The sequence below is a fragment of the Crinia signifera genome, chromosome 19 (genome assembly GCF_055691185.1).
Source record: "Crinia signifera chromosome 19, ASM5569118v1, whole genome shotgun sequence".
NCBI classification, from domain to species: Eukaryota; Metazoa; Chordata; class Amphibia; order Anura; family Myobatrachidae; genus Crinia; species Crinia signifera.
In genome coordinates, this window is record NC_139226.1 from 23,690,364 (window position 1) to 23,700,176 (window position 9,813).

Here is a 9,813-nt window from a genome sequence, read left to right on the forward strand (position 1 = left end):
TTTTTGAATCCCAACTCGGTATTTCTCTCCAGGCTCAGATCTGAAAACTAGTTAAAAAAAAACGGTACTTATGTAATATCTGGGCTCCCGTTTTTCTTATGAGACCGCGTCCGCTCGCCACGCTTCGGGCACGGTGGCTCGCTGTGCTCGCCACACTATATAAAATCAACTCCATGCGTAGTTGGATAGTAGGGGTATGAAAAAATGGGGTGCATTTAACATGGGAGCCCAGATAATACATAAGTACCCAAAAAACTATTTCACACAGAATGTGGGAGAGAGAGCATGTGCGGTTGGCTGTATTATGATTAAGGGCTACTGGGACTCAGTATTAACAGTGATGGCCTGTGGGTTTGCAAAACTGTTACTATGTCAGTGTCAGGAAAATTTTCATTATAAAAAATGAATAAAATGTGTGTTGCAGTATAGGTACAATAATTAAAATCTCCAGCTGATGACATTGTTACTAATATTACCATGAGTCTATATGGATCAGTCAACAGAAGAGCAGGAGCAGCAACCTATTAGTATTAGTATTTCAAAATGTTAATGATAAATAGCTGAGATGTCATCATTGTAAAAAAAAGTGCCAAAAAGGAAACACTAAGGACAAAGAATCAATGTTGTTTTTATAAATGTCTGAGGATAGTCTAGGTGTTTCAAAGATGCTTGAGTTTTGCACTGGGGCAAACCACTTTACTGTTAATCACATTGCACATTGTTTACCGTGATGTTTATATATTCTTCTCCTAGGTTTTTTTTAAAGCTTTTTTATTCGTTATTACAAGAATAATAACATAGGGCCTTATTTTGGTTCATTATTTCTGACAAAATCCTTCTTAGATGGACAAAACCATGTGCACTGCAGGGGGGCAGATGTAACATGTGCAGAGAGAATTAGATTTGGGTGAGTAATTTTGTTTCTGTGCAGGGAAAATACTGACTGCTTTATTTTTACACTGCAATATAGATCTCACTTTGAAGTAAAACCCCACCCAAATCTAATTCTCTCTGCACAAGTAACACCTGCCCCACCTGCAGTGCACATGGTTTTGCCCATCTAAGAAGGATTTTGTCAGAAAGAATGAACCAAAATAAGGTCCATAGTGCAGGAGTGGCCAACCACTCAGAGGCAAAGAGCCAGAAAATATGTTCTGGTAAGACAAAGAGCAGATGCCATGCAAAAATGGGCATGTGGTCTAGCTGACACAAGGGGGAATATTCAGTGCGGGTGGCAAACCCCTGATGGCGAGCTATACGTTGAGAAGTGCCAATAGCTAGCTGTCACTCACCCTTCACTCGCCGTTTCAACTTTGCCTGTTCCCAGAGGCGAGGTGGAAATGGCAAGTGTGGCAGTCAAAACGGCGGGGCTTGCCACAAAATGCAGCAGGCTAGCTACATTTGCAGCGCACCTCACCATTTAAGGGAAGAGGACAGAGACAATTTTTGCAAAACATTGAATAAGTTGAGGCGGGTTAGATGACAAGGATGGCTTTTCCTTGCTAAAAAAAGCCATCCTTGCCGTACAAACCCCCATGGCGGCACATATTGATTATACCTCAAGGCCATGTCTAATTTTTGTGTTCACATGTTTGTTTGTACAGGGAGAGCCAGACCATCTCTCTCTCTCTCTTTATATATATATATATATATATATATATATATATATATATCTTTTTTTTTTTTTTTATAAAAAGATTACATTACAGTACAGCCTGAACATGGCGCCGGGAGACGCTGACGTCAGCGACCTCATTGCGGGATTCATAATCATTGTGCTCCAGCGGCTGGGTGATTGCCCGAGCCGCATATCCAGAACTAAAGAGCTGCATGCGGCTTGGGAGCCAAGGGTTGGCCACCGCTGACCTAGTGCGTCAGAAGAACAATTATAGAATTGACGTTTGTTCATATTATCACACTTACATTTAACATACATAAAATTAATGAAAATAATGAAGGCGCGGTAGCACCTTGAGCTAAATCAAACTTATAAGAAAGAAGGGGAAAACAAATGATAGGGAAAAACAAAGGAGGAGGGAACAATATATAAGGATAGCAGGCCTAGTATCAAGTTGAATCAAAGATAACTATGGTTATCAAAATCAACATCTAGTAGGTTCCAGGTGGTGTTTTCAAACATTCTCATTATGTGATTTTGGGACTGTTCATCTAATATGTAAATAAAACATTCCCATTTTTGTAAAACTATTCTACTCCAGACTCAACATCAGGAATAGTAGACCGTCTATCACAGTATAGAACTTGGATCAATTTTTGTTTCACTGCAAGTCAGGGAGCTCATTGACTAGTCCAGTGTATTAAAATAGTTTTTTTTGCAATGGTGACAATAACAACTAACAATTGGATCTTAAACTTTTTGTCATGGCCTGAATTCCAGTTCTTGAAATTCCCGCAAATGCTTGCTAAGGGATCAGGTGACAAGTGTGTGGAGAACATGAAGTAAATAAACTGAACTATGTTATTCCAAAATGTCTGGATTTTTCCACATCCCCAAATACAATGGATAAAATCAGTGTGGGACACTTTGCATTTAATACAGACACCTGTTTCAAGGGTAGTCACATATTTCCTCTGTGCATGAGAAATGTATGCCCTATGTATCATCCTGATATGAACCTCTTTTAAGTACGAGGAATGAAAATATTTAAGTGTAGAGTCATATTGAGACAAAAGATCTGACAGCAAACCAACACTGGAAACGTCTGTCGACCATTTATGTAAGGTTAGATCCCAACTGGACAAGTCAATAAAGAGGTCAATGGTATATATAGTGAGCTGATTTTGTACAGGATAGAAGAAAGAAGCCTATGAAAAGAAAGGAAGAGAGTTCCTGTATTATCAGTTGTGACAGGAGTAGGTAGGGATTGAATATAATGCTTAACTTAAAGATACATATAAATGTTATCGGTAAGGAGTGGGTATAGAGAATGGAGATCTGCAAATGGAAGTAAGTCACCTCCAGGGTAAAACACCTTTGCAGTTGCGGCTCTCTAGTTAATGAATGTATTATTAGTCAATGATGGGGGGAAGGCTGGGTTGCCCCATAACGAAATTTATGGAGAGTAAAGAGGGACACAATTCATTTTTTTTGGAAATAGTTATCCAAGCATGGTAAGTATCCACAAACAATTGGTGTTCCTTAATAAAAACTGGTAAGTCTGACCATTTGGAATGCAATAATCATTTTGGAGAATAAAGGGCAAATGATGCAAAGTCTAATTGAGTGTAAACGAACTAGTGCCAAGCAACCAATCACTGATTTACTGAAAAAATATAGCGTTAGAATATTGAACTAGATCAGGGAAACCTAATCACCCTTTTTTTTCTGGGCAACCTCAGTTTGGCAAAGGCTATTTGTGGTTGTTTCCCCTGCCACAAAAAAATGGGGAAAAAAAGAGAGTTTATAATCTGTTGATCTTTGGGGAGTAATCTCATTGGTAACATCTGCATTATGTAAAAAAGCTTTGACAGTCTTTATCGCAGCTCATCTTCCCAGAAGGGATATAGGTAAGGACATCCAACTATCTAAGTAATGTTTGATTTTATCAATAATTGAGATGAAATTTAATTTATAGAGATCTTGTAAGTCTGTGGAAATGTGGATAACTAAATATTTGATGTATGTATTAGAAATGTGAAAAGGCTGAAGCACTGGTAGTGATTGAAAATATAGTGATGTCCCATGGATCAGCAGAATTTCTAATTTGCTTCTATTAACTTTGTAACCAGAATTGGAACCAAAGAGATAAGATCCAAGTCCGTAGGTAGGGAAGTAGCATGATTAGAGAGAAAAAGTATCATGTCATCCGCATATATAGAGGTCTTGAGTAATTTGGATTGGATATTAATAGCCTCAATAAGGGTCGAGTTACATATAGTGATCGCCAATGGCTCTATGGCGACGGCAAATAAGAGAGGGGACAGTTGGCATCCTTGTCTAGTGCCTCTGGATTTACAAAAAGATGAAGTTATAGAGCCATTACATGATATTTGGGATAATGGGTCATTGTAAAGGATACGTAGATTAAGGATAAAGCCAGGCGGAAAACCGAATAGACAAAGCATTGTAAAAAGCTAATCCCACTTTAGATCGAATGCCTTTTTTCGGCGTCAAATTATCAATCTAGGGGAGGTAGGTTGCGAATGTGCTGAATGTCGATCCCAAAAGTTTCCTCACATTAACCACGGAATGTCATCCCAATATGAAACCCATTTGGTCGGGATGAATAATCTGTGGCAAATGTAATTGTAGACAATCATCTAGAATTTTGGTAATAATTTATAATCAAAGTTTAGTAAAGACATAGGTGTCACGCCTGAGGTTGTGGACTGACCCTGGGAAGACTCAGGTGTAGGGGCAGGCGTATTAACCTGGGAGCCCGTAAAGGGTTTTTGGCATCCACTCATATATGAATAAGAGCCCAAAGGCGTGACCAGGACAACAAGATGAATTGATAATAAAAATTATTTATCGAGGAAAACACAAGACAGTAGTGGTGGTAACAGAATAGCAGGTGCAGGTAACCGACAACGGAATTGCAGGTGCAGGTAACTGATAATGGAATTGCAGGTGCAGGTAACTGATAACGGAATTGCAGGTGCAGGCAGCTGGTCACGGAATTGCAGGTGGAGGTAATCGAACAGAGACCACTTGAGCCCAGGTGTCTGGAAACACGAGGACCACAGGAGCACAGGTGTCTGCAGTAGGTTGTACCCAAACGGAAGATGCACAGGAGGTTGTTGCAGGTTGCACCCAGACTGAAGGTACACAGGTGATTGCAGCAGATTGTACCCAAATGGAAGGTGCACAGGAGGTTGTTGCAGGTTGCACCCAGACTGAAGGTACACAGGTGGTTGTAGCGGATTGTACCCAAACTGAAGGTGCACGTACTTGGAATGCAGGAACCGGTTGAACACTGGTGCAGGATCTTGGAGTGCAGGAGTAGATGAACACTGGTGCAGGATCTTGGAGTGCAGGAATGGATGAACACTGGTGCAGGATCTTGGAGTGCAGCAATGGTTGAACACTGGTGCAGGATCTTGGAGTGCAGGAGTAGATGAACACTGGTGCAGGATCTTGGAGTGCAGGAATGGATAAACACTGATGCAGGATCTTGGAGTGCAGGAATGGTTGAACACTGGTGCAGGATCTTGGAGTGCAGGAGTAGATGAACACTGGTGCAGGATCTTGGAGTGCAGGAATGGATGAACACTGGTGCAGGATCTTGGAGTGCAGGAATAGATGAACACTGGTGCAGGTATTCGGAAGCACACAGGTGTAGGTGCACACTGGTGCAGGTACTTGGAATGCAGGAACAGGTGAACACAACAGGAATGGTAGCTGATGAAAACAGCTGGCTTGGAGATCTCCTGGAAGCAGCAGGAGACAGTGCCAGAGCACTGTAGGGAGTCAGGCTGTGCAGGAGCTGGTATAGCACTGGAACACAGGAACATCTAACCGGAGGGTTGACAATGGAAGCTCTGACAAAGTGCAGGAGTCCTCACAGCACTTTTATACCTGCAGGTGGGAGGATAATTGGCTGGCCAATACCCAGGAGGGAAACTGCAGTGGATTGGCTAGTAAAGTCTGTTAGCTTGCTGAATAGCTGAGGCCCATAACGAGAGCAGCTGTAGTGAGATTGAGGCATTAGGCAAGATTGCTTCACAACTGCAGCATCAGGCAATCACTGGAGAGACTGAGGAATATGTGCTGTGATCTGCACACAAGCCATCCTGAGGATATCCAGGCTAAGGAGCACAGTGACAGTCTGGAGAGCCTGGATCGTGACAATAGGTCTGTAAGTGATAAATCATTGCCCGGCTTGGGTAGTAACTTGATAACATCAGAGTTAAAATAAAGTGGAATAGAGTGAGTGAGAATAATATTATAACCAAACTCTCCCCAAATCGAGGCAGCAGTATCTTATAACATTCTGTGGACAGACCATCTGGACCATGGGCCTTTGATGGTTTAGATTGTTGAAATACTCTTGTGACTTCCTCAGTTGTGACAGAGGCTTCCAACATTTGCAAATATTCCTCAGGATATTGTGGAAGAGGGGGAAATCCCAAGGGGTTGGGAGTGTAGTTGCCATGGGGGGGGGGGGGGGGTTCATTATGAGGAGGGTTTGAATACATTTTAGAATTAAAAAGCCTTCATAACATCAGTGATTTAGCTGCTTGACATCATCACAGAACCATTCGCACACCACAGCGGGTGTACTAAATCCATCCAAGTTGTCTCTAGGTTGTTATGAAAGGATATGGATTGGGAGAGGTAATTAGGAAATTTCCATAATCTGAGAGGGCCCTTACTTACATTGGTCTGAAGTGTTATCCATACTAAGGCATGATCTGACAAACAGATTGGTTCAATGGTGACCTTATGTACATTAGAGAAGAGTGAAGAAGCTAAAAGTATAAAGTCCATTCTGAAAATGATTTGATGAGCTCCCGAAAGGCAGGTTTAATATTGCAATTAATAGCCCTCCACACATCTATCAAATTAAGTTGTTTGGAGAGGGCAGGGACGCCAAATTTTGGTAGCATAATGGGGGATTTCTGGGTAGTAGATTTGTCTAGGGTGGGAGAGGAAACTAGATTAAAATCACCTGTGGGGATGAACTATAGGGTAGCAGTTTGGAAAACAAAGTAGAGAAAAAAGATTTCCTTTAAACATTAGGAGCATATACAGTACATAAAGCATAAGGTGAATTATCAAGAGCTATTTCAACTATTAGATATCGACCTTCAGGGTCGGCATGAACCGAAATGACAGAGATGTGCACATTTGGCCTAATCAGGATAGCCACTCCACAAGATTTGGAATTAAAAGAAGCAGCCGCTAGCAATTTCCAACCCATCATTTGTAACTTAGAGGGGTCTCAGTAACCGTTAGGTAGGTTTCCTGGAGACAAGCCATGTCTAACTTTGATTTGGTAATGTAAGTAGTTTTCTTCTCTTGGCTGGGGAGTTAATGTCTCCCACATTCCAAGTCCCTATCTTAATAGACATTTAGGTAATGGGTGTGTTGTACAGAAACCAGCAAATATGAATAGTACCAGAACTACCGATCCATAGATTAAAGGAAAAAAAGGGGGAAGGGAGGAAACATATGGAAAGAGAAAATAAGACAGACAGGGTTAGGACAATAAACAACAACAATAGGTCAGAAAGAATATATCTGGCCTATTCGTAAACATGGTAGAAGTTAAAGGTTTCACAGAGCAAAATGCAACAAGAAAAATAAACCATCTGATACTAAACATAATGAAGAGACTCTAAGAAAAGGCCTCAACCCTAGTCACTTAATGTAATACAAATTAAGAGATACCCTACTAACCAAACATGGGTAGATGTAAGAATTATGAAATAATGGTATGGGCTAGTCCTTCCAAAATAATTACGAAATAGTTAGGACATATATAGACATTCTTAACCTCAACAATCAGATAATATAAACTGGTCAATCAAGATTAAACTGCAAGCAGTAAAAGTAGCAACATATCAGACTTGCATATATAACTCAATGGGTATCTGGAGGGGGATCTGAGATGTCAGGGGAGCAAGTAGTAGAACGTCTTTCATCTTTCAGATAAGCCTCAGCATCCGCTGGTGTGTTGAAATCTTTGTAAGATGATCCATTGAAGAGCCTGAGCCTGACAGGAAAAATCAAAGCAAATTTCAGTTGTTCCATCACCAGACAGGAGCAAATCGGGGAAAAGGGCCAAGATAGTTCTGCAGAACAGTCTTGAAACAAAATATAATTTGGATGATTCCCATAGAATTTCTTTTTGGGCTATGTATGTAGCCTGGAACTGGAATGGTACACACGGAACTGGACTTCAGGCTGGTACTGGAACTGGAGTTGGTAAACTTGGAACTGGACTTGAACTTGGAACCGGACTTGGGTCTGGACTTGGACTTAGAACCTGACTTGGATCTGGACTTGGAACCAGACTTGGACTTACAACCGGACTTGGATCCAGACTTGGACTTGAACCAGACTTGAATCCAGACTTGGATTTGGAACCGGACTTGGATCCGGAGGGTACTGCGAGGGACCAATGAAACCCAGTGGCCAAATAGGCTGATTGGGCAATCTAGCCCATGATGACTGCGACGGGATCAGAGGCCAGCAGGAGTAAACTGACAGGCAGGACTTGAGAAAGCAGAGGCACTAGGTATAGCCAGAAATCTTCCCAGGATGAAGCCAATATATTAATTTGGTATGGGTAATGGAAGGTAGACTGTAATAGGTGAAGCAGAGGCGGATGGAGAAGGAACAAATGCTTGAGAGACCAGTAGACTAGCAGAAGAAACTGTTGGAGATGGTTGGGAAGGAATTATAGTTTGCAAATATTGAGCCACTTGTCGATGAGATGACTCCAATTGCTCCGGACGACTCATAATACCTTGTAAAAGGTCCATGTGTGTTCTCTGATTCCCACTTGATTCCATCAGGTCAGTACTAACTATCATAGGCTCTGGATTAGATGGTATCATGTTTTTCACAAGAACGGGAGACTGACCAGTAGGTGAAGGATTGAAACGAGCTGGTTTAATGAAGGATTTCATATAGTAGAAAAAACTAATAAGCTTCTTTGAAAAAAAATAAAATAAACAAGTCCTTGCTCGAACAACTTGGAATTTTCAAGGTAATTAATGGAGACTGTATTGCGAGCGGAAGATAATGATTTGAAGGAGGTAATGAAAACTGTGATTGTATCTGGAAAGAAGAATGAAGCTGGTAATGATGATTGGATCTAATGAAGAACTGAAAGACTTTGGAATAATGGAACTGGAATGGTAAACACAGAACTGAACTTGAGGTCGGTACTGGAACTGGAGTCGGTAAACCCCCGAACTGGACTTGAACTTGGAACCGGACTTGGATCCAGACTTGGACTTGGACCGGACTTGGATCTGGACTTGGAACCGGACTTAGATCCACGTGGACTTGGAACCGGACTTGAATCCGGAGGTTACTGCGAGGGACCAGTGAAACCCAGTGGCCAAATGGGCCAACGGGGCAATCCAGCCCGTAATTACTGCCATAGGATCAGAGGCCAGCAAGAGTAAACTGACAGGCAGGGCTTGAGAAAGCAGAGGCACTAGGTATAGCCAGAAATCTTCCCAGGATGTGCACAGCTCAGAAGACTCTTTGTACTGACCCATATCAGCCTAGGCAGATCCCTTATATAACTAGAGGGCGGCTGACATTGGCTGACTGGGCAGAAAGGGAGGAAAGAGCCTGATTAATTACTCAGCTTGTCCTGAACCAAGATGGGGAGGCCGGCGCCATCAATCAACTACTCATTGTCGTGCCTCCAGCTCCCCCACTGCTGCTCACACAGCCACCATGACCCACTGCAGAGTGTATGGAAGTTATGTTAAAATGGCCGCCAGTGTAAAAGGCCTGTGACTTAAATGAAGCAGCCAGTTGTTATGGTTTTCGCCTGGGCTCTGGATGATACGACAGCTGGCAGGAGGAAAAAGGTCAGGCGTGAGCCCGCAGCTGGGACCGCTGTTTAGAACGGCCACAGCGAAACCTACACTGACTCTGTTGAGTCCCCCGGGCAGATTGAATACCCCTGCAAGTGCTAGGCTTCGCCTGTAGCCGCCGCGTTCGACAGAGCCAGTTAGGCCGGCTCTGACCCCGATGCAGCCATGTGTTAGGTAATGAAAAGGGGTGAGCAATCGCCAGGGGGTAGCTCAAAAGGATGATCTGGCTAAAGGACCTAGCTGGAAAAAGACCCCTGACTACCGGCACCAGGCCAAGGACGGGAGTTG